At 31.0% G+C, this 25247-nt stretch overlaps 1 protein-coding gene across 49 annotated transcripts in view; it reads left to right on the top strand.

Moving 5' to 3' along the window:
• RIMS2 (regulating synaptic membrane exocytosis 2) overlaps positions 1-25247 on the top strand; it is a 780681-nt gene that overhangs the window by 654796 nt on the left and 100638 nt on the right. Inside the window, exon 1 of one of the 49 annotated variants that reach the window (XM_074267560.1) lies at positions 14174-14270. The exons of the other annotated variants lie outside the window; for them this stretch is intronic. The gene's annotated coding sequence lies outside the window, so the exon portion shown is untranslated. Of the gene's footprint in view, positions 1-14173; positions 14271-25247 lie in introns of those variants that run through there. 49 annotated transcript variants of the gene reach the window in all.

The following is a 25247-nucleotide window of genomic DNA, read 5'->3' as shown; positions in this document are numbered from 1 at the left end:
AGAGGCTAGATTAATAATATGAGATTATTATATCAAGTTCAGCTAGGAGTGTTGGATATTTTTCCCAATTTATGAAAAGATTCTTTCATATCAATGAACTTATGGTTTCAAATCAAAAAAAAAAAAAAGAAAAAGAAAAAAGAAATCATCATAAATGTATAATTATAAATCTTTGCAAGATAATATTCAAAGTTGTTATAATAGTGTTTTTGTACCCAACAAAATAATATAAAAGCTCAATAATTGAGAAAGTGGAGCACTTATGTCAAATTCCTACTATAAGTAAGGCATAATGCCAGAACATGCATGAAAAATAATATCTTACTTGATGCTCACAACAACTCTGAGAGATAGATGTCATTATTATACTCATTTTACATTTGAGGAAATCGAGACAGATAACTAATAAGAGACTTGCCCAGATCACATACCTAGTAATTGAATAAAGCTGAATTTGAATTTGGGTCTTTCTGACTCCAAGCTTTAGTCATTATTTAGCTCTAGTTGCCTAGAGGAGACAAGGGATGATGGGTAGAATGTAAGGTATTTGATTGACCTATCCTTTTCACAACCCAATTGAAAGATCCTTAATAAACAAAGAAATAATGATTATATTCACTGTAGAATATTTGAATGGCAAGAACTTGTGGTAATATATTTTAATTGTTTTTAGTAAAAAGGATTTTTAAAAAGTGAGATGTTATTAATCAGTAATATATTTATTTATAGCTGCATTTCTCAAACATTCCATACAATATAGTTTGGGAGATTAATTTTCCTTTCCATTTGGGAAAAATTAAATTGTTTTGTTCCTTATTTATTTCATTTGTCAAGCATAAATGAGAGCCAAACTTTATAGTACTTTGCAAATATTACATGAAATGCTTTAGAATTCTTAATTTTGTCTAAACAAATAGTTGCTCATTTCTTAAATTGTACCCTTTGTATTATTAGAACAGTATTTACTTAATATAATTAAAGAAGTTGAATTATAACTTCATTATTTACAAATAGAATGTATCCTTCTCTGTGTATAAGTAGGCATGTACACATATGTGTGTATGTGTGTATATATATATATATATGCACTTATACTTCAGAGTGTGGATTAAATAAATATACTTGTTATTTGATCAATTTAGTCAAACCAGTTAATATGCCAATATAATGAATGTTTACATTTTAGGGTGCTCTAAGGTGTCATATATATCACTAGAATTTGCGAGATATTTATCTTGTAAATATATTGTTGTTTTCTTGTTGTCCCCTCCATTAAATTATGAATACTTTGAGGCAATAGATCATGTTATTGCTTTTCTTTTCTCTATCACTTTAGCATTGTAACCTGTGACATAGTAATCGTTTAATAAGTTTTTTTGACCAATAGACTAGCATCTTATAGTGACACAGAAAATTGAAGTTTTTGACAATAACACTATTGTCAAAGGAAGTATACAATATGTGATTATAATCAAATTTAATGTTAAATTTAGCCTCTACAATATTGTTAGATTCAAAAGCACTGAACTACATTCATTAGTGCATAATAGTTGTATAATAGAAATAATTTTGATTTATCTTAACTACTGAAGCACACAATGTAATATTTCCTCTTTTCTGATTTTAAATATTCATATGATTCAAAATAATTATTAAGTAACTCATAGCATGTCTATTATATATATATTATATCCTTTCATTGTCTATTAAATGTACTATATGTAATATTTTCTTTCTAGTTTATTATTCAGTTATTTCTACCATTCAGTCAATCCCTTCATACCACATAGGCAACTTTCTCTTTGCCTTTTCGGTATCTGATTTCTGAGGCCATGTGCAAAGTTTTATTAGATGGATTCCTAGCTATTGGTTAATTATAAAATTAATATTTATTGAGACTGATCTTGAATCTAGTGAGAGGTAAACTTGAGATCATTTTACATATACATTAAATAGAAGTTGTGTGTATGTGTGTGTGTGTGTGTGTTTCTTGCCTAAATTGGAGAAGAAACGTACTTATCATGGCTTTGGTCCAGAATTTCTAGAAGGGTAAATGTTCTTTGGAAATGATTTCATACTACTTATAAATATCTTAGAAAGTTGATCAAGATCTCTTTGCTTTATCTTTCCTTTCTGTGCCTGTTATGAATAATAAAATAGAAAAATATCTCAAGATAGAATTTTTCTAGCCAAAAAAAGTCATGCTACTCTAAAAATTCTTTATCAAACTTAAATAGTTGTCAGTGTATATAGGGAATGAATGGTCAGAGAAATAGTAAAATGATGACTACTTCTCTATGTTAATAGTGCTTTCATCATATTGATGTATTCATTTTCTTTAGTAGTACAGATCAGGACCCATCATTCTGTTATCTCTTTTCCTGTTATCTTCACCTAAATCAATACCAGATCACACATGATCATAGGTCTTTCTTTAGGCCTCTTGCTATTACATAGATACCTGTGAAATATTTAGACTGTCCATAAACTATTCTCTCTATACTTCTCACAAATGGCTGGCCCATTTATTTCTAGTTTTATATTTATTTAATTATATGTATTAAATTGTTTCTTGCACTCCATTTCATGTTTATATGTTACAACTCGTTCACTTGCAATGTAGCCCTCTACTGATCTATGAATAATCCTCAAATTTAATTTTTCAGAGGGAAATATTTCAGATTATTGCTATGAAAATACTATTGTTAAAAAGGGAGAATTTTATTTCAGGAAGAACTATACCTTCAAAAGTATGTTACTTAAAAATTAAATATTCAGAACCTGTAATAATTTTACGGTATAGCTCTTTAGAAATATTGGAATCTAGGTCTCAAACCTGTTTTAAAATAGCATTCAGGTCGCAAACCTGATTTTTTAAGAAAATAATTTTTAATTGAATTCAATAAACATTTAATAAGAACCTATTATTTTAAATAATGATGTAGATATTGGAGTTATGTTTAAAGAAAAGCATGTGGCCCTAAGTCCCATAACCAAACTGCCAAATAAATACATACCACTAATAAATATATACTAACAATAACTGACATGTATCATTTTTTAAGCTTTGCAAAGCACTTTATATGTAAATTATATATTGTATAAGTGTGTGTGTATCTTTAGTTCCGTTGCTATTCATGACTGTCCACAAAGTACATAGACTATACATCAATTATTGTTTCTATATATTTCTTACTTATGTCTAGCAAATTTGTTTCTAATCAAATATTTATTTAATTATATGCATTATTTTTTTTTCTGATCAGTTTCATGCAGCTAGTTTACCTACAACATGATTTTCTATTGTTCTTTGAGTCTCTCTAAAATTATTTTTAATTTATATAAATTTGCATTCATAAATACACATATATGATATGTATATGTGTAGGGATCTCTCTATATATATGAGTATATGTTCATACACATATCTGTGTCTGTCAATTTGAACATATATATGTTTAATTTCATTTGAACCTGACAACAATCCTTTGAGGTTAGTGAAGTTCAGTGACTGGCACAGTCACATAGCTAGTAAGTATTGAAGATAAAGTTTATATCTTTCTCTTCTTAGGATTGCATTTCTACTAATCTATCTTATAGTAGTTTATGCTTAGAAAAGTAAATTTTCAGTGCTTCTCTTTCTGTCTGCAACAGTAAGCTCATAGATAGTTTATGTTATGTGAATGAAATTTACTTATAAGTTAATCAATAGTGATTTATTTTAAAAGTATTTACTAATCATTTCTGTGTTTCCTCCCTATACTTTTTATTTTGTGTTTCAAAAACTTTTATGAGCATTATAAATATGACTGGAGCCCTGTATACTGAGTGAATAACCTATTTGTGCAACAATTTGAATACTATGATAATTCGTAATTATATTTTACATTGATAAAGCATATATTTATAAAGTGCCTAATAAATATTATACTGTTTTTTACTTAAAAGTCATATTATATACCCTATAAATTGATGCATTATATTCATAAAATACAATGAGATGTATTAGAGTACCTGCCAGATGGGAGGCGGGAGAGAAAGAAAGGGAAAATTTGCAACAAAAGGTCATGCAAGGGTCAATGTTGGAAAAATTATCCATGCATATGCTTTGTAAATAAAAAAGCTTTAATAAAAAAAAATACTATGAGAAAAAAAGAATCAGGGGGAAATTTTAAAATTATCTTTGACTCTGTTCAGTAACACTTTTAAAATACTTAGATGAGGACATATATAGCCTTCTCATCAAATAAGGCGGGAGAATTATCTAATAATTCTTTATTTACCTATTTTGATCCCTTTCTGAACTATTTCTGCTATGACTTCTTCTCTCATTTCTATCTTAAGAGTCACCTTTATCTTTGCCTTGGAAAACATCTACCTTGAATAACTCCCATTTATGCCTTCATTGTTATTCACAGTCTGGAGGGTAGGGGAGGAAAAGAAAACCATGCAGAGGAGATTTACAACAAATTTAAGTTGCACACTCTCATCCCATACTCAATGTGCCAAGACAATCCAATTATAATTTCCTAACTAATTGACCATCTCATTTACCTGGGTATCTTTTCTAAGCCTTTTAATCTCTCTTTAACCTCCTTTAATTCCCCTCTTCTTCATTTTTAATTTGAGGACTATAGATCATATTTCACTGGGAAAAAAAAAAAGGAGGCTGATTGCCAAAAGCTCCCTCTTTTCTCCTCTTTCTAATCGGACAGTACTTAGATGGCTTCTGTCACTATCTTCTCCTTCACTCATCTCACCTGAAGAGATGTCTGGGTACTCAAGAGAAGATAAAGTAGAGCTGAACTGGTTCAAAAAACCAAGATGGGGAAAGGAGAATTTAAGTGTAGAGGTAGCTAATGTCTAAATCTGGAAGAGAACGAAAAGGTTGAGCAATTGGAGGTTTTGATATGCATAAAGAATAGGTTTTGGTATCTGAAGACTGAGGAAGAGGAAGGAAGCTAATAAATTGTGTGTGATTAGATAAGGGTTTCAAGCAATCTCCTTCCTAACCCATATTTGTTTCTCTCCCACAGATTTCCCCCTCTTCAACCTTACTGTTATCATTTAACTTCAATCTCTCCTTGTTTATTGGCCTATTCACTAACATAAACATGTCCTTACCCATCCCATTCTCAAAAAGCCCATCCTTCTACCCCTGTTATCATCCTAAATTTCTTCTGCTCTTTATGGCTAAACTCCTTGAAAAAGTCATCTATAAAAAGTGGCTCCATTTCTTCTCCTTTCACTCTTAACTCCCGGCAATTCAACCTCATCTTTAATCCAAAGTATTTTATACAAAGTTATCGATATTTTCCTTATTGCCAAATCCAATGGTATTTTTCTCAATCTTTTCTCTTCTTGATCTCTCTGCAGTCTTATTGGTCATTTTCTTCATCTTGACACTTTTTTCTTGCTAGCTTTTCTCTCAAACTCCTTTGTTGGATGTTCATCCAGTTCACAGCTTCTAACTTGGAGTGTCCCATCTTAACTTGATTTCATTATCCCATTAACTTAAGTATTATTGTTATGCTAATATTTCTCAAACTACTTATATAACCCTAGCCTCCTTTCTGATATCCAGTCTTGCATCTTTAATTACTTTCAGACATCTCAAACTGGTTATTCAATAGTCCCAAGTCCAAAACTGACCTCATTTATCTTTTACATAAACCCTCCATCTTCCAAACTTTACTACTATCAGTCACCACGACCCTCTTGTCCTCAGTCCACATTATATCTTACATCCTTTCTTCCCCATATCTAGTCTTTTGCCATAGTCTGTTGATTTCATTTTTCCATCATAACTCAAATATACTTTCTCCCCCTGTTTTGATACTGCCAGTACCTCCAATACAAGCCTTCATCACTTCATATCTAAACTGTTGAAATAGCCTGTTTGTTGATCTATCTGTTACAAATCTTTTCCCACTGCATGCTCCATTCAGCCACTAAATGATTTTCCTGAAGCACAGTCTAACCATGTCGCCAGGATACTCAATAAACTGAAGTAGCTTTCGATCACATGTAGGATCAAATATAAAATTCTGTATTTGACATTCACAGCCCTTCATAGCCTAACTTCTCCCCTCCTCTTTCTAATCTTCTTATATCTTATACAGTTTCACAGACTCTGATCCAGTGGCCTTGACTTCCTTTCTGTTGCATAAACAAAACATTTCATCTCACTACACCAGGTATTTTCTTAGATGCCCCCCACCCCAGGCCTGGCTGGAATGCTCCCTCTATCAAGTCTCAATTAAAATCCTACCTTCTAGAGGAAGCTTTTCCCAACCCCTTTCAATTCTGCCATCTTTCCTTTGATAATTATTTCTTATTTATCTTTCATATAGCTTGTTGGCATATTTGTTAACTTGTCATCTCCCTCATTAGACTGTGTACTCTATGACGGCAGCGACTGTCTCATCAATATGCCTGGAAAATAAGTACTTAATTAATAGTTATTGAATGACTGACTTTCCCCCTTATCCAATCAAGTGCCAAACCATATGAGTTTTACCTTCAAAAGCCCTCTTATAGGGCAGCTAGGTGGTGCAGTGGATAGAGCACCAGCCTTGAAGTCAGGATGACCTGAGTTCAAATCTGGCCTCAGACACTTAAGACTTCCTAACTGTGTGACCCTGGGCAAGTACTTAACCCCAGCTGCCTCAGCAAAAAAAAAAAAAAAAAAAAAAAAGCCCTCTTATATATACCTCCTTCTCTCTTATGACTGTCACCACTCTGCTATATTCCTTTATCACTTCATATCTAAACCATTTCATTTTTAATATGCATGTTGATTTGATTAATAGAATGGATCACAAAGATGATATCTAAAAAATCTTCCAGAAAATGAACACACACTCTCTTATATATACATATATATGAATGATAGTAAATAATATTTCTATAATTACTTTTGACATACGAAATATTATATATATATATATATATATTCTCATTCTATTCTTACAATTCAAAATTTATCAATATACAGAGTAGGTTAATCAGTAAATTGAACCAGTGATATTAAGGTAGAGAGATAAATATAAGCTCATGGGTTTTATTGAAATTCAGAAGAATGCAATCTATACCTACAATATAATGTTGAAATCCTGTGCATTCTACAAGCATAAATGGGATAATAAAAAATTAATAAATTCTTATGTGGAAAGGGAGCACATAGGTATTCATATGAAAAACTATATAAGTTAAAGAATAGACTGAAGAAATGTATTTGGTAAAAATATAAAACAAACCACTTTATCAAGTCCTTGATGAATGTCATACTTGTATAATAGCCATGGGACAAATCTGAATAATTATTAGAGGTTTCTTGCTGCATTAAGTATTTAACTTTCAAATTATATTATCTTTTATAAACCAAAATGATTTTCTAGAGGAACTGTTATTCTGGTTTTGATTTGTTGTGCCACAGTTCCCTTTTATTGTCCTGACTCAGTTTCCCTAATTATCCTGCCACGGTTTCCCTGAATTATTGTTCCCCCTCAGTTTCTAATTGTTTTGCTCAATCCTGTAACACCACCCCTTCCTCCTAATCTTGATGATCCAGATAAGGAGAAAGACCTTCCATCTTAGATATCATCAGAATGTCCCTAGCCTCTTCCCATTCTGTCATCCCAACTTATCAGAATGTCTGGTGCCTCTCCCCACCCTGATAGAACCAGACTGATAGTCCCTTCTGCTCTCTGCTCCTGCCTTGGTCTATTCCTGTAGTCGAACCACATGTGTATATATACTTCATCGGAAGCACACATTAGTTGCTGGATGCTTTGGATATCAGTTCTAGGGGGCAGCATGCTGCCAGCACAATTTCTCCCTTTCAAATAAAATATTAAAAACTACTTAATCTCTATCTTGCCTCAGTTTCTCTGGCATTACAATTTAGATTAGTAAAAAATAATTATGAAATCAAAATTAAAGCCTTGGTAAAGCATGCCTGTGCTATAATTTATAAGAATAAAAATATTTAGTATATAGTCTGATATGTATTGTATCAATCACTGGTTGAGTATCTGTTAAGAAGTTAAGAGTGTGCCAAGGAAGGTGAAAATGCTAATGATACAGAAAAAAAAATTATCCTTGTCCTCAAGGAGTTTGCATTTTAATAAGGAGCAACATATAAATAACCAGGTGCATACAAAATGCATATTGAGTCATTGTTAAGTTAATCTCAGTAGGGAAGATCCTCTCAGTTGAGGAGTCTAAGAAGGTAGAATTGTATAAAGTAGGATTTGAGTCGAGTTTTGAAGAAAGTGAGAGAAGCTAAAACATGGAGTTGATGAGCCCATGAAAAATTCCTATGATGGAATATGGTATGTGGTGTATTAGGAACAGCCAGTAAGTGGATCATTATGACTGGATAATAGAACCCAAAGATATGAGTTAAGAGCAAGAGGATGATATGGGTAGGAAGTTAGGTTTTAAAGTTCTTTAAATATCAAACTGAGCACTTTACATTTTATCTCAGAATTAACAGAGAGCTACATTTAAGATTAACATTTAAGGAAAAATCAACTTTGCAGCTTAGTGAAGGTTGTACTACAATACATTTGAAGTAGAAATATCAATTAAAAATCTATTTCTGTAGCCCTGGCAAGAATTGTTTAGTATCTGAACTAGATTTGGTTTAGAATTTCAAGGAATTTTGAGAAAAGAATAGGTAGGATTTCATGGTTCAAAACTCTAAAAAAGGAAGCTTAAGGGGTAATGAGACAACCCCATTATTTTGTTAAGACTGTAATGGAAAAGAGGTCTATCACATGTACAGACCCCATCATTTTGCTAAGACTTTGGATGACATCAGACTTCCATAATTTAGCAAGAGATAGAAAAGGGGGAGCTATATAAATAAATTAAGGTAGAGCTTTATGTTATTAAAGAATATAAATAAAATGTAGGATGAAATGAACATGGAAAACAGAGAAAGAAAAATTATTCAATTTCAATTATACTTTGGTTTTCTCAACAAGAAGTAATGATCTTAAGATTAGGTGCAAAAATGATTTACAAGAAGTAAACCTAAAATAAGCAAAGAAATGGTAACATAAACCTAGCTACCTTCTGTAATTTCCATTCACTTGTTCCTAATGAATTATATCCCAGGGTAGTGAAAAAAATATGTGAATGTGATTATTGAATTTCCATTGCCCTTTTTGGGATTTTTGCCATTTTCTTCTGCTAATTTTACAGATGAGGATACTGAGACGGGTTCAAATGACTTTCTCAGTCTCTGCCCTCAAAGAGTTTACATTTAAAGAGGAAAATAACATAAAGAAAGACTGGAAATGGCTCTCCCAAGGAAGTGAAGAAGTCCAAAGAATGAATTGAGCTTGGAGTGAAGTGGTTGGGACTTACCAATTTAGATAACAATCCTTAGTGTGAAGTCGGTTTTGCCCCCTGGAGGCCTCAGAATCAGCCAGTGTCAGGAAAAACAAAAGTCCTTGGTCTTTAGGGGGAGAAGTGAAGGGGATGGACAAGTTCTCCACAACTTCCCTTGTTTTCATCCACCTCCAAAGTGATTCTGGCTCTTCTCACTCCACCCCCTAATCCCTCCTTACAATGCTCTTAACCCCAAGCATTGAGCTAGCATTAACTGTTAGAAGAGGAATTCCAAACATGCTAATAGAGTTATTGTCCAATAGGTAATTAGTCTTAAGTGCTGGAACTCTATCTTCCCAGAAATCAGCAGGAGTCAGGATCACTAAATGTCTTTATTCTAGATCTTTACCTTCGCCTCCAACGCCAGGTCACGAGTGCGAGTAAGCGTGAGTTCCACCACCCAAGTTTCTCTTACTCCTCCCACACAAGTCACTTCCCCCTCTTTGTCCCACCAATCAAGTCAGCACAGAACAGCTGGGGAGGGTCAACCTTCAAACAAGTTAATAGGGAACCGTCCAATTGGCAATTAGTCTCACGTGCTTCATTATCCAAGTGCATTGCTCAGTTCTAGCCCTTTACACTTAAGTGCTTGGCTGTCTGATTCAAGTGCACCTATTCAGAATTTCAGCCCTTTACACCTTACTGCTGAGATCTCCAGGATAGGAAGGCTGTCAGAGGGGGACAAATCCAGAAAATGAATTGATTGGCAGTAAATTAAAATGCCCTTCATGCTAGGGAAAGCAATGCTAAGAATATAGCTAAGAATATGATTGTAGAGGTAATTGAGTAGAGTTGAACAAGCCTAGTTGGGGCAACATTTGACTATTGATTGAAAGTTTAAAAGTTACAGTGTTGTTTCATGATGTTAAAGTAGTGATTGATTGATAATAATCTAATCAAATAATGATGCCATAACAAATTAACATTTATTCTGGCAACATTAAGCATTTCTGTGATTTTAAGATTACTAATCTTTTTTCAAAAACTTAATTTTCCAAAATACTTATATTTTTTTATTTGAATATCATTTTCACTTTCATCATAATCATAGAATTTCAAGATTGGAAGGGATATTAGTAACTAATCTACACATAAGAAAACTGAAGCTCAAATCACTCAGTTTCCAGTATCTTTCTCATGTAATTCATTTGCTGTTAAGCTAATATTCTTTAAATATTACTTTTCTTATACTCAAAAGCATAAAATGAGTCCTTATTATCAGCTACATGAAATACAAACTGCTGTGCATGACTTTCAAGGCCTTTAACTTATGTTGTTTGTATCTATTTTATTTCACTTATTCTGAACAAAAATTTCTGTCTTTGGATTAATATCCTTGCTCTCCCAAATTTGTCCTACATTCTTTTCCTGCCTCTTTTCCCTTCATATACCACAGATCTAAGGTCTTTGCTATTATCTTCCTCTGGATGTCCTTCAAGCTTAAAGATGTCCAAAAATTGTGGTGCCCAAAACTGAACATATTTCAAATTTGATCTAAACAGGGGAACATATAGTGAGACTATTATTATCTGCTGGTCTCTGGAAACTGTTTCTCAATACAGCTAGATGTTGTAGTTCTCTTTATTCACCATCATCACCTTATTTATGGAACCATATCACCATTCATCTAGGGAACTGAAGCAATATTCTAATTGCTCTTCCTTTCCCAATTTCACCAGTGGAATCCATCCTCCGCATAAGTGCCAAAATGATTTTCCTTATGTGCATATTTTAGAAATTGATAAACTTCAGGACCTCCTTGTTGCCTCTAGGATAAATTACAATCTCACTTATTTTGCTTTTTAAGACTCTTTACAATCTGATCACAATCTATCTTTCTAATTTCAATGAATATTATTTTTTTCCTTTTTATATTTTCTGATCTAGCCAAACTAGCCTTCTCTGTGTTCTTCACATATGAAACTACATTTCCCATCTTCATGTCTTTGCAGTTGCCATTCCTATGCCAGAAATGTACTCCCTTTCATTTCCACTTTTATTTCTACTTTATTTTCCCCTTCTGCCTTCAAGATTTGATTAAAATACCATCTTCTACATGAAGACTTTCCTGACTCCCTAAATAATAGTACATCCCATCACACATTATTCTGAATTTAAGTTAATACAAATATATTTATTTCTATTAGTTTTCTTTATATTTTTTCATATATGTACTTCTTATCTCTACTGTTAAATTGTAAGCTCTTTGAGAGTAAAGATTGTTTAATTCTTTGTACAGATATTTATAGAACATAGCATTTAAAAGGTGCTTTAGCAAATAATTGTTGATTGATTGACTTCATATCTGACTCTGATTACAAAAATCTATATTCCAAAGATAAACTTATTATGGAACTAGTAATTTAATCATACCAGAAATGTTAATATTTATTTAAAAGGTGCTCCTGCTGTTTCTATACTACTTTTCACTTTTTTCAACAGTCTTTTGGATTTTATATCCAATCAGATCTTAATAGGCTTTCAAAAATGACTAAATTTTTATATAAAACCTATTCAGTGGAGAGGACAAGAAGTTGATGCAGCTGCTTTTCCTGAAAAGGATGAGAAAAACAAATAATAGAAACAAAATCTCTGAAAATCAATGTAAATATTCTTTAAGTGTGCAATATGAGAAGTTGAATTTTGTAATTTTTTTCTCACATTTGTCTATTTATTACTTTATATTACATGCATTTAAATTCATTGCTTTCCAGCGCTTGTTTTATTTCATTATTAGCTTCTAAGTAAAAACTGTTAACTAGCTATTTATTTTAGAAGAAATTACCTTTTAGTTGGCATTCTAATTACCCAAATGAAAAGATATCATTTTCATAATTCTTTATAGTTGTTCCTCTCTCATTGAAATTGTAAACATGTATTTCATTACCTGACTCTTTCTATCATTATGACTATAGTTTTAAGAAACATTTTCATTTTGTTAATGCTAATCAGTAGTTGGCTCTATGACAAAATCTTTCTGTACTAGACATATATATTTGTCTATATATTTGTCTACATGTGGCAAGAGATGAGACTGAGAAAGGTTAGACTCTATTTTCCTGTATACTTACAATTAGAGTGAAGTTTAAACAAGTCTTTCATAAACTTGTAAAGTTAACTTCCCTCTGTTCTTTATTTTAACTCACTAAAAAATAAAAATTTTGATTTAAAAAATTACCTTCTTTCTAACCAGAATCAAAATAATTTCCAATATTCATTTTACTTGTATTTAAAAAAAATGTATAACAAGTCTTTATATTTTTGGTAGCATTGGTTGAATTAATACTAGGAATTTACAGTTTTTTAATAGAATTCTTCAAGGATAGTTTCTTTTTCATATGAACTTATAAAATCAATTTTAAAATAATTGTTTTTTTATTGTTTTAGCAGATCACTTTTTAATTCTACATTAAAACATTTAAATATTTAATAATTAATAACAATAACATTTTAAAGATTTACAGAATAGTTTTCATGTATTATCTCATTTTACCTCAAAACAATCCTGTGAGGTAGATGCTATTATTATCTCTATTTTATAGATGAGAAGTTAAATGACTTGCCTGGGGTCAGATAGCTTATTATCTTAGTTCTAAAGGTAGGTTTCAGGTTCAGATTATAAGATTGTGTATATATATCTATAAATCTAAAGTTAAATCTAGACATTTATATATACCCAGCTAAACTAAAGAGATATTATCATTTCTCCCAAAATAAAAATGTAAATTAATTCTAAGGTTATGTGAAAATTATTTTTTTTTCAAAATATACATTATACTTATACAATAAATCATTTGGTTCTAGCTCCATTATTACATAATTCCTATAAGTATTATCACCCCCAATTTATGTAAGAAACAGCTGAATATCAGAAAGGTTTTATGATTGATTCGTCTATGGAAATTTAGAGCTAGCTAAGAAGTAAACAAGGAGGTATTCAAACCTAATTTTCTCCTGACTCCAAGTCCTGTGTCCTTTCTAGTATATCACAGTTGGTATAAAGAAGTGTGTATTTTTAATTGGAACATGTCTGGCTATCACCTAATTAGCATTGCTACATTATTTTGCCTAGAATGAGTTACATGATCTCATTTTATTACTACCATCCTCATTCCCATCCCCATTCCAGTAAAACATTAAGGATATTTTGGGATGAGAAAGTGGAATATTTTCTTAGCACCCTCTCTTAACAAGAAAGAGAGTTAAAATGAAATGAGAGTGCTATCAGAATGAATAATTTTTCTCTTAAATTGCCAAGTATTGTCCTAAATGTAATATTTTTATTCTCTTTAAAAAAAGTTAGTCACTTAAAAAAATTATTCCACTGACCTACTCTATGCAATATTGACAATGATTTTCATGTTATAATCAAAAAATATCTTTATTTTTAGCTGAACTTCACTCAATAGTATATGTTGTTTCTAAATCCTCTGAATGAAAACTCATTATGAAAATATAAGTCAATCTCCCTCTCAGTATTGCTTGGTGTTTCTAAATTAAGTTCTCTGAGTGAAAAGTTTAGCAATTTTTAAGTATGCAACTCTACATAAATCCCCCCTTTATTTTGGGAAATGCATGTGTTTCAGCATTGGAAAAATATGGCAAGGCTTCTTCTTAGTATATTGCATGGTTTCAAAAAACTTTAAAGTATTATTTTATACCTTTGAGATATAAAATAATAATTCTAAAAATTATGAAAAACCATGCAGTATACTAAAAAAATGGTTTGCCTAACTCCCCTAGGTCAGCTCCAAACTCCAGTGGACTTCTAAACTTTGATAAACCAGTATCGTGCATGCTGAGGCATCACACCAAAGCAGGAATCCACAATCATCACAGGGCTGAACACGGGATCTAAGAAGATAAAAGTAAGTTATACTAATAACATGCTGATATTTATCTTAAGGAAGTCCTTGAAAGGATTCAGTTTATATGCCTAAAAATCATTCTCATTTATTACATCTATAGCACTGACATTTTAAGTGGTATATGAAATAAGTATTTTTAGAAGCTTAAAATATGAAACCGATAGAAAAAATAGGGCATCAAAATGAGTACAAATTGAACAAACCTTGAATGGATATATAAATAAAACATAATTCATATTGTATAAATGAGAGAGTCTAATTTTGATAAATAAATTAAGGAAGGAGGAATTAAGAATATTTCAATTTCAGCCATGGAAGGGCCAATAAGACATTGCTTTCATTCTTCCAATTAGAGAATTTTTTCCAGTGGGTTAAATTAATTAAATTGAATTAATACACTTTTAAACAAAAAATTTTACCAATGTGGAATAAAAAATTTAAATTTAAGTATGAAAATATCATCAGCTTGATATCAGCCTAAATATATCAGAATTCAAATTCTACAGGAAATTTTGCTCTGTTTTCTTATTTCTTACTTTATTTTTGAAACTTATGAACAATGATTGTTAACCACAGCAGCCATTAATGAATATTATTGAATTAATGGTTTGAAAATCTTATCCCAAATGGGAATTATTTTGTTAGGGGAAAAAAAAGTTGTTATTTCTAAAGACTGACCTATAAATATATAGTGATCTATGGAAGGTCAACACAAAGCAATTTGAATAATAGACTTTTAAAACTGGAAGAGATATGAGTTATTTTGAACACCAACACATTTGACATATGATGAGCATCCAAAAGGACAATCACAATTAGAATCTCTATTTGATATAATTTTACCCCTTCTTTTAGTATTTCCTTAACTCCTTTTTGAACCTTCTTCAAGTGTCATATCTTTACATGCTGCCTTATTCGTTTCAGCTATATTCCATGTTCCATTCTCTCATCATAATTGCCCCATCCTCTACATTATTAAGCCCTTTTCTGTTACAAAATATTTGACAGTGGGGTTAATCATGTAAAATTATACTTCCTAATGTATTATCTAATTCATTTATTACTCTTTCTATTTAGCATAATACAATTAAATATCAATGCATTTGAAGAATGGTTTTACTGAAATATTTCAAGTGATCTGTCATTAAATGCTTGTTGAAGCTAATTGAACTTAATTAAATCAATATATCCACTCACTGATGTGCAGTAGGCTTCAACTCAAATAGAATCTATTACCAGGAAATACATAAAGTGTTTTCTTTTAGATAATATCTGTTTGAACACATATTCTATTGATATAACTGTCAGGTATCTGTACATTATCAGGCAAGTATCTATCATAGGAAGACAATGTGTTAGATATTGAAAGTGCAAAAATGGCATTATTCTTCCTTCTTAGCATGCTACATTCTTCTTGGAATAGAGGAAAAAGTAGCATATTCATTTTAAATCTTTCATCTAAAATTAATTCAAAAGCTTTAAAAATAAAAAATATAAAATAAATAAGAGGGATAGTTAAAATTAAGATTAAAAATTATTTTGAAATAAAATTCAGTTGTTTTTCAGTTGTAGATTAACATTAAAATGGTTACAACCCTAAGATGTTTGGAATTTAAAAAAAATAAAATAAATTCAGGAGTTATACAAAATACACAAATAATGATGGGCTAAGGAAGAATAAAACTAGATTGGTACTTGGATTGATCCTGAAAAGGATCTAGGGAGTCCAAGAGGCATAGGTATGAAGAGAGAATATTCAAGGCATGGCGGATGAGGTATACAAAGGCATAGTGGTAGAAAATTTAATGTTATGTATGGTGAACAGCCAACAGGTCCTATTTGTATAGTATAAAGAATAATGGAGAAAGATAATATGAAAATATATCCTGGAGCCAAATTTTGAAGGGCTTGAAATGCTGAACAGAAGAAGTGGAAGAGGAGTAGCAGCAACCGTAGTAATTTTAGTGTTTGTTGTAATAATATTTATGTAGTGCTATATAAAGTTTACAAAATACTTTACAAATATCTCATTTCATTATCAAAAGAATGCACATAGGGAAGTTAAGAGGAAGGATGTCTATAGGAGAACAATGATGAGTTCAGTTTGGGACATGTTAAACTTGAAATGCTTATAGAACAGATATCTAGCAGGCAACTGAAGATATAAGGATAGAGCTTCAGAGAGAAATGAGAGCTAGTCATGTAGAGATGGGAGATATCTGCATAAAGCTGATAGATGAACCTATGGAAACTGATAAAATCATTAAAAGATAAAGAAAAAAAAAGGAAAGAAGGCTCAGGAACATACCTTAATACCTAAGAATAAACAGTGAAGAAAGATATTTTTGCAAAAAACTGCGAAAAATGGGTCCAGAAAAACAAGAAGGAAATCACAACAGAATAGTATCCAAAAGCTGAGGGAGGAAAGAATATTTAGGAGAGGATGTTGACAGTCAAATATTATGATGTCTAGAAGTGAGAAAAGGTCATTAGATTTAGCAATAAATAAATCAAATTTGACCTTAGAGAGAATAGTTCACATTGAGTGATGGGAACAAAGCCAGATTTCAAGGGTTTCTCCTAAACACTTCTTATTAATGTTCTTATTTCTTTTGAGGACACCACATCATTTTCCCACTAACACAAGTTCCACAACCTACACATTTATTTTTCAAGCTACTTTTCAAAACTTTATGATTCACCTAAACTAGCTTCCTTGTTCCTCAAATAAAGCATTCAATTTCCTATCTTTGTGCCTTTGCTAGATATTTCTCCATGATTGAAATGTTCTCATTCCTCACCTCTGCGTCCTGAAAGCTTAGCAAGGTGCTCACCAGAAAGAAAAGACTTAATAAATGCTTGTTGTATTGAACAGAGTTAAAGGCACAAGTTAAAGAGATTTTTCTAGTTTGTAATAAGGAGAAAAAAATCAGATAATAACTTGTGGGATGAGTGAAACACTTTTTTTTAAGGTTGGGAAAAATGGGTCCTATATGAAGGCAGCTGGAAAATATTTGAAAATCAGTGAAAAACATTATCTCATTTGCAAACTACTTGTAAAAGATAGAAAAATGGGATTAAAGACACAAGTACATGGATTAATGTTTTCATTAAAGACCATGTTTTAAAACTGGAACAAAGAAGTGATGGATGGAAAATGATGCACAAATAATTTAAAATTTGATATTACAGAGCACAGGCAGCCTGAGATAGATTATACTTTTTCCAGTTAGTTAGAGGTGAGGTCCTCTGCTAAAAGGAATAGAGGATATGGTGATGAGAGTGACTTGAGAAGAAAATGTTTGAAGTAGCTATCATGGAGCTACCATAGTGGATCAAACTCCAGTTCAAAGAGGTCAAGTAGTTAACAAGCATTGTCAAACACTTAATGTATGTGTCAGTCGCTATCTAAAGTCACTGATTCTAAAAGTATTAGACTGAGTTCCTTGAGAGCAGGGAATGTCTTTTTCCTTTCTTTCTATCCCTAGTGTTTAGCATAGTGCCTGGAACTTATTAGATGCTTAAATAAATGCCTACTGACTGAGGAAAAAAAGAAGGGGGCGGGAGGAGAGAGAGAGAACACTGACATGCATTGTACAGCCAAGTCAAAGAAGACATTTAAATAGCACTTCATTGTAACTTTGGATAAATTATTACTAGAATTAAGAAATTTTGAAGAATAACAAAAAATAGAAAAATAACAATAACAAAAAGAGGGAGTTTGTTTTATATGTCAAAGGGTAAATCTTATAGTAAAATGTCCTTGCTAAACATAGTAACGGTCCTGTCTATATAGCCTTCATTCAGGAAAGAATGTAAAAGAGATCAGAGGAAGTTAGTACATCTTTTATTTTTTTTCCTCTGGATGACATAAATGATCAATAATTTCCAGAAAAGTTTTTGTATGTATTTGCAATGAGGAAAATACAAATCTAGTATAAATAGATTTTGTTGCCTTACCAGAACAAAAACAATAACAAAATGGTCTGGAAACAGATTAAGAGTCTATGGATGCTGAAAAAATGTTGATAGGTGAAGCCAAAATTTTGGTAAGTTGGAAGACTGGAATCTAATGCCAAACTTCAAATATAAGAGAGTTGCAATGGAAAAAAGTGTATGCATAAAATAGAACATTTTGTTCTGAAAATAATGCTCTAAACTAAAGGTGCAGTGTTTTTAGGCCATATACAGAAATAAATTTTTACTATTTAGAGTTGGTTAGTATTCAGTTTTAAAAAGAAAGAAGTATGTATTTTTCCTACAAAATAACATTTTTACAATTTATATTTGATTAGAATATATGCTACCTGATAATACAAATTTATATCATAGAAGTTAACATAATGCCTACCATGTGGTATACACTTGATGAAATAATTGTTGTTAGATATCCATAATTTTGCATGATTTTTATTTATTTGGAAACATAGTTTTATGTAGGTGAAAATTACCATTCCAGGAATTTGAAATATTTTGTTATAGCTCAAATTTATCTTATAGAATGTTATGACATTTTATTATACTATAGTCCTGTCATCATTTTGTTACTATATAATCTTCCTTTGATAAATACTATGTAAGTTGATACTTTCACTTTAAAACTTGGAATTAAGGAAAGTAAAAAGGAAGATAGTCATTTCTTGACCAAGACATCATAGTTGTCTTTAAATATTTCAAGAGTTGACATGTGGGAAAAGTTTTACATTTGTTCCACTTGATCCCCAGAGAAGAAATAAAATAAACAGGTGAAAGCTGTTGATTGAAAGCAGATTTTGTGTGTTTGAACAGATTTCTCAATTAAAATCTTTTAGAACAGATTTCTCAATTAAAATCATTGTAAGTATAATAGACTAAAGATGTTAGGTTCCCGATCCAAGTATTTCAAATAGTGATTGGATGACTGTTGGGATGACATAGAGGAGATTTGAGAATTGCTAATGGGTTGAATTAGATCACTTCTGAAGTACCAATGCTGAGATTTTGTCTTCTTTGTCATATACATAAAACCTATGAAACAAGAGAAATACAACAAAGGGAGTTATAAAGTTAAGGTGAAGTCAAGAAAGAATCAGACAATAACATTTGAGAAATTTGTCATGATCTTAACATGTGGAGAAAGTAAAAGTACATTTCTCTAGTTATTTTAGTTTGTCTTTTTGTACCATAATCTGTTGGTGATTAGAAATGTTGATAAATCTGACATATAGTTACATCTCTAAGAAGGGTAGTATATATTTGAAGGGTTTGAGGAGTTAAAGAGCCTCTAGTTCAGAAATACCTTTCAACCTAGATTGTAACTCATGACCTAGTTGCCACATTTGAGACAGTTGCTTGAGGTACATAGAAATACTTTTCTCCAAGTCAAACAGGTCAGGTAGTCAATAAGCATTATCAAACACTCAAAGTATGTGTCAGTAGATATCCCAAAGTCACTGATTCTAAAAGTATTAGACTGAGTTCCTTGAGAGCAGGGACTGTCTTTTTCCTTTCTTTCTATCCCTAGTGCTTAGCATAGTGCCCGGAACATATTAGATGCTTAAATAAATGCCTACTGACTGAGTAACCAATATTCTCTCCATCATGTTATATTGCCTCTATTAGAAAACCCAATATGGTGCTGTGGGCTTTTATTTTTGTTTTCTCTATCTATCTATTTGCAAAATTATAAGTATAGAAGATTATATATTTTGAGTTGCTTAGAAGCAAACTGATTTCAGACATACCATCATACCCATTTTGTGGACTTGGAATCAGATCCAGAGAGGTTAACCTGTTATCTAGTTGGTTACTAGTAGAGTTAGGAAATCAAACCAGATCTTCTGCATAAAAACTAGTATTCTCTCCACACTTATGTGATGTTATTATTCACTTCTTAAAAGGACATCTCAGAATTTCTTTAAGAATAGCAAGTATCCTAGGACATTACCAAAAAAAATATTATGAAGCATTTTTGGAATATAATGTGCCTATTGCCTAAAGTGAAAAACACTTTTTGCATGAGGAAAAAAAAAACATATAGCAAGTATAAGATTTACCAAGTATTTCAAAACACTTGGTTTTCAAAAACAATTTCTTAGTTGAAAAAGTAAATGAATCAATTGAAACAAAGGTCCTTTTTTATTGATTGATGATAAATAGTGAAGATGGAAGAAACCTGATGATTTTATCCACAAGCCATGGTTATAAAGTCATCACACTTAGGAACCTTTAAAAAAAAAAAAAAAGGAAAGAATTTAGCAAAAAAAAAAAATTAAATCAACTTTAGAAAATCAAGTTTTTATTTCAGTAAGACAGTAGAAAGAAAAACTTTATTTGAAGAAAGTCTAAGAGAAAAAGTCTCCTTTTTTTTTTAACAGTTCTCTGATCCTATGAACAAACTCTACCAGTAAATTGGAGAGACTTCTTCCTTTCCAAGGTAATCCCTGCACCCTTGCAATTCTTGAACCCATCCTTTTCCACCTCCTCAAGGACCATGTTTCATTAATCATTTTTAAAATTACTAAATATGTTCAATCCCTCACTCTTCACTGGATCTTTTCTTTTAACTTATCAACAAGCTTAGATTTTTCTTTTAAATGCAAAAAAGCTGGGATAAAAACAAATATAACCAATTAACAGAGGATGAATAAAAAAAGATTGATATAGACATAATAATAATATTAGAAATTCTAACATTCAGAAGAAGCAAAAAGTGGTAGAAAATCTAAATAATCAAAAATTTGTTTTTAAACTATATTGTTATTAAGATTAAGATAAAAAAAAGAAGATTATACTCTTTGTAGATAGAATGATGAGAACTGGTAACAGAGAGAAGCCTGAGGTATTCAATTCCTACTTTATTTCTGTTTTCTCTAAAACTTAAAATTATTTTTAGATCTGAAGGTATAGGAAAAAAAAAAAGTTAATTAAAAAAAAAAGTGAGAGATTAATTTAGAGCTGTTCTTAATCAGTCCAAATCACTTAATCCAGAGGAACTTCATCCCAGAAAAATAAAACAACTGGTAGGTGTAATTGCTAAGTTCTATTAGACATCTCTGAAAGATTGTGGACTACCTGAAGGATAGCTAGCACAAGATTGGAAAAGAACAAATGTTGTCCTGTGTGGGAAAATGTAAGGCAAATAGCATCTAAAAACTATAGGCCAGTAAGGTTGACAATTTTTTTTTTTACAAAATCCTAGAATAAATAGTTTAAAAATTGCTTAGTGTACACCTAAAAAAAGAAATAAACCAGTAAGCCTTTATCAAAAATATCATGCTAGATTAATCTTATTTTTAAAAACAAGTTAACTTAACTGAAAAATGAGAGGAATGCTATAAACATAGTTGACCAAGTTTGGTAAAGACATATACTATTCTTATAAAAAAAATGGATGACTGTCAAGATTAAATATCTATATCTAGATAGATAGATAGATAGATAGATAGATAGATAGATAGATAGATAGATAGATAGATAGATAGATAATCAGAATACAGGGCCAAATAAATGAATAAAATGAATTTCAGCAGGGATAAATAATTTCATACTGAGATTCACCATTTCACAGTAAATCCATCAATAGGCATTTATGTGATTGTGACATCTAATATGCCAGACACCTAGTATGATGTTGAGAAATAAAAGAAAAAAAATGTGACTCCCTCTTTTAAGAATCTTACATCTTATTAGAGAAATAACATACACATATATTCATCTATATCTATAATAAGTTGTTGTTTTTCCTGCATTCTCAAGGATAACATGACATCAGGGAGGTGATGCCATGATTTAAATGATGGAAAACTGTGCAAAATCATGGGTCTCAGGAACTTCAGGAACCATCTGGGTTCAGTGGTCAGGGATAGATCAGGGTGACTGGAAATGGCCTTGGATGTATTGGGAGACAACCTTTTTAAGCTAAGGTCTTTTACTGGTTTCAGTTTGACTGATATAACCACTCATTCATTGATTAAGGCTAGGTAGAAAGAAATTAGGTAAAGAATGGCCTTTTATATAATCAAAAAGAAAAATCAGCTTGGATTTCTGGCAGAAAATTGCTATAATTGCTATTTACATTCATTCTGGGGCCAACTGGGCCCAAACAATGACTAAGTGGGGCATAGCCTCTAATCAATAAGAGCCAGAGTAATTTGGTTTAAGGCATTATCCTTAAGAAAGAAATCTATCTAGTAAATCCAAGATATTTAGAATGATATTGGAGAGTACCAATAGTTGGAGAAATCTAGAATGTCAACAAGGTGGTCCTTGCACTAAAACAAGTTAATGATGAGACATAGTTAGATAGCAACAATTGAACTTTAAAAATGTGAGGTTAATTGACCAATAAGAGTCAAGTGTTTGGTCCATCAGTGAAGATGTAGGCTGCAAATTTAGGCTGCTGTAGGAAAAACCTAGTGTGTAGGACTAAGGAGCCATTAGTTCTCTCTGTATTATTCTAGTAAGAACTTATAGAATAGGTACCAGTTTTTAGGAAGGGGATTAGTAAGTGGAGAGCAACTAAAATGAAAAGGTCCTGGGGTTAAAGTGAAAAAATTATTATTCCATCAAATGATTAACATTAGTGAAGAATATGATAGCTAATTTCAAGCATTTTTAAGGAATGTTGTGTAGAAGTCGAAATAAGCTTGCTTTGCTTGGCCCCAGAATACAAAACAGAATGGTAACAATGAATGAAATTTACAAAGAAGCAAATTTATAATTGTTGTAAAAACACATTTCCTAACAATTAGATCTATCCAAAGTAAAGTGGGCCACCTTGGATGACACTGAGCTTCTCTTCACTGAATGTCATTAAGAAAAAGCAAAACAAAAAAAAATGAACTTGATAATTATTTAGGGGGCATGCCATATAAAGGATTTATTCAGATGTGACTTGAACTAGATAACTCCTTATGTCTCATCTCCCTCTGAAATACAATGATTCTAATATCTTTTGCCAACAAACTTGTTCAACTCACCCCTAGCCTTAAAAAAAAGATAACAAACTTTTTTTTTAACTTCATCTTAAACTAATGTCCTATTTTCCCATTTCCTTTTTCCACCAAATATTTAAATTTGTCATCTGCATTTAGTGATTTCACACTCCACTCTCTATTTGCAATAAAAGAATTTGTAATTTGACTTCTGTGTTACAGAACTTTTTTCATTAAAGTACTTTATAAAACTTAATGTGAACATGTAAACCTGAGCTTGAACATTGTCATTATTACAATGATGTCATAAAAATGATCATTAATTATATGTCTTATTTTCATTTGAGATCAGAGAAGCAAAATAAGTAATATTATTGAAAAATGAAAAAAAAGTATTCTACCAAAAATCAGAAAAGAGCAGTTGATGTAATACAGGGATGAAAAGACAGCTTTTTGAGGATAGTTATATCCTACCTTCTAAAAATAGTATTCTGATATTTGAAAATTTGAAAAATAAGTGGAAATATGATCAAAGTTTATGAAGTTATAAAGATTAGCTAGGTGAACATATGTCTTTTTACCCAATCATAGTTCACTGAAAGTAAAAGGCAGTCCTAGAATATTAATGGAGGGAGTACACATAGCTAACTAAATAGCATCTACATAGCATTTTACAAATATTATCTCATTTTATATTCATAACAACACTGGAAGACAAATGCTAACATTATCTCTATTTTTCAAATTAGGAAATCAAGGCAGACAGATATGAAGTAACTTACTTAGACTCACAGAACTTATTACTCAGATTGGATTTTTACCCAATTCTGCCAGAGTTTCAGTCTAATATTCTATTCACTGTATCACCTAAGTGTCTAATATGTTTAAAAATCAAGTGATCAAGTTATATAAAATTACAATTCAATGCATAATTAGCATTTTTATTAGCCTGAAATATACTTCTTTTTTTTAACTTCCAGAATTTCCTCCAAGTGAGGGATTCTTAATCTTTTTTTGTGTTATGGAGCCCTTTGGCAGTATAATGCCAATGCATATCTTTCTCAAAGTGATGTTTATAGATACTTAAAATTCATATCTAGATAGATAAATAGATATATTTGTGTGCATGTATGTATATAAAATACATATGCATTATATGTTTTGTGTGTTTGTATATGTATATGTATATATGATCATATATTATAATGTTAAAATGTATATATCTATATATATATAAATGATTACAAAGAAAATCAATTTTATTGAAATCCATCATCAAAATATATATTTCTAAAATTCATGGACCCTCATGTTAAGAACTTCTTCTATGAACTGAAGATCCTAGGGAGATAGGAGATCTTGGTTTGAGGAAGCTAGGTAGCTCACTAAATAAAGTCCTGGATCTGGAGTCAAAAAGACCTAAGTTCAAAATCAGCCTCAGTCATTTAGTAGCTATGTGATCCTAGGCAAGTCACTTCTCTGTTTTTCTTAATCCACTGGAGAAGAAATGGAAAGCTACTCTACTATTTTTGCCAAGAAAATCCCATATGGTCCACGATGTCATAAAGAATTAAATAAAAAGAAATTACAACAAACTGATAAATTTATGGGTGACAGTCTGTTAGGGAAATAGTATAGATATAGTATAGAAATGGGTTACATATCAAAAATAAAGATCAATTATATTATCCCTATAAACATCCCTTGATATTCTAATTCTAAGTTAATGACCCTGCAATTCAAGAGACATTTTAAAGCAATAATTTAAGTTAAATTGTTTATAATTTCTTTGTTCTAAAAATGAAAATGTTCTATCTTGTTATTCAAATTACTTTTTTTTCATTTTTCTAAAGAATAGAGTCTGGTAGAAGAAAAGCATTTTAAGTTTCAGGTGTTAAAAATTATTTACCATGATTACAGCAAAATGTTGAGTCTGTTGAGTCTTCTTCTATTATCTACATTATATCTATTTCTCATTATTTTTGTATTTCCCAAATAGAATGTAAACTCCTTGTAGGCAGGAATCATTTCACTTTTACCTTTGTATCACAACTGCTGCATA

Source organism: Sminthopsis crassicaudata, chromosome 1 (assembly GCF_048593235.1).
Source record: "Sminthopsis crassicaudata isolate SCR6 chromosome 1, ASM4859323v1, whole genome shotgun sequence".
NCBI lineage: Eukaryota > Metazoa > Chordata > Mammalia > Dasyuromorphia > Dasyuridae > Sminthopsis > Sminthopsis crassicaudata.
Note: the sequence above shows the minus strand (reverse complement) of the source record. Positions and strands in the feature narration are given on the sequence as shown.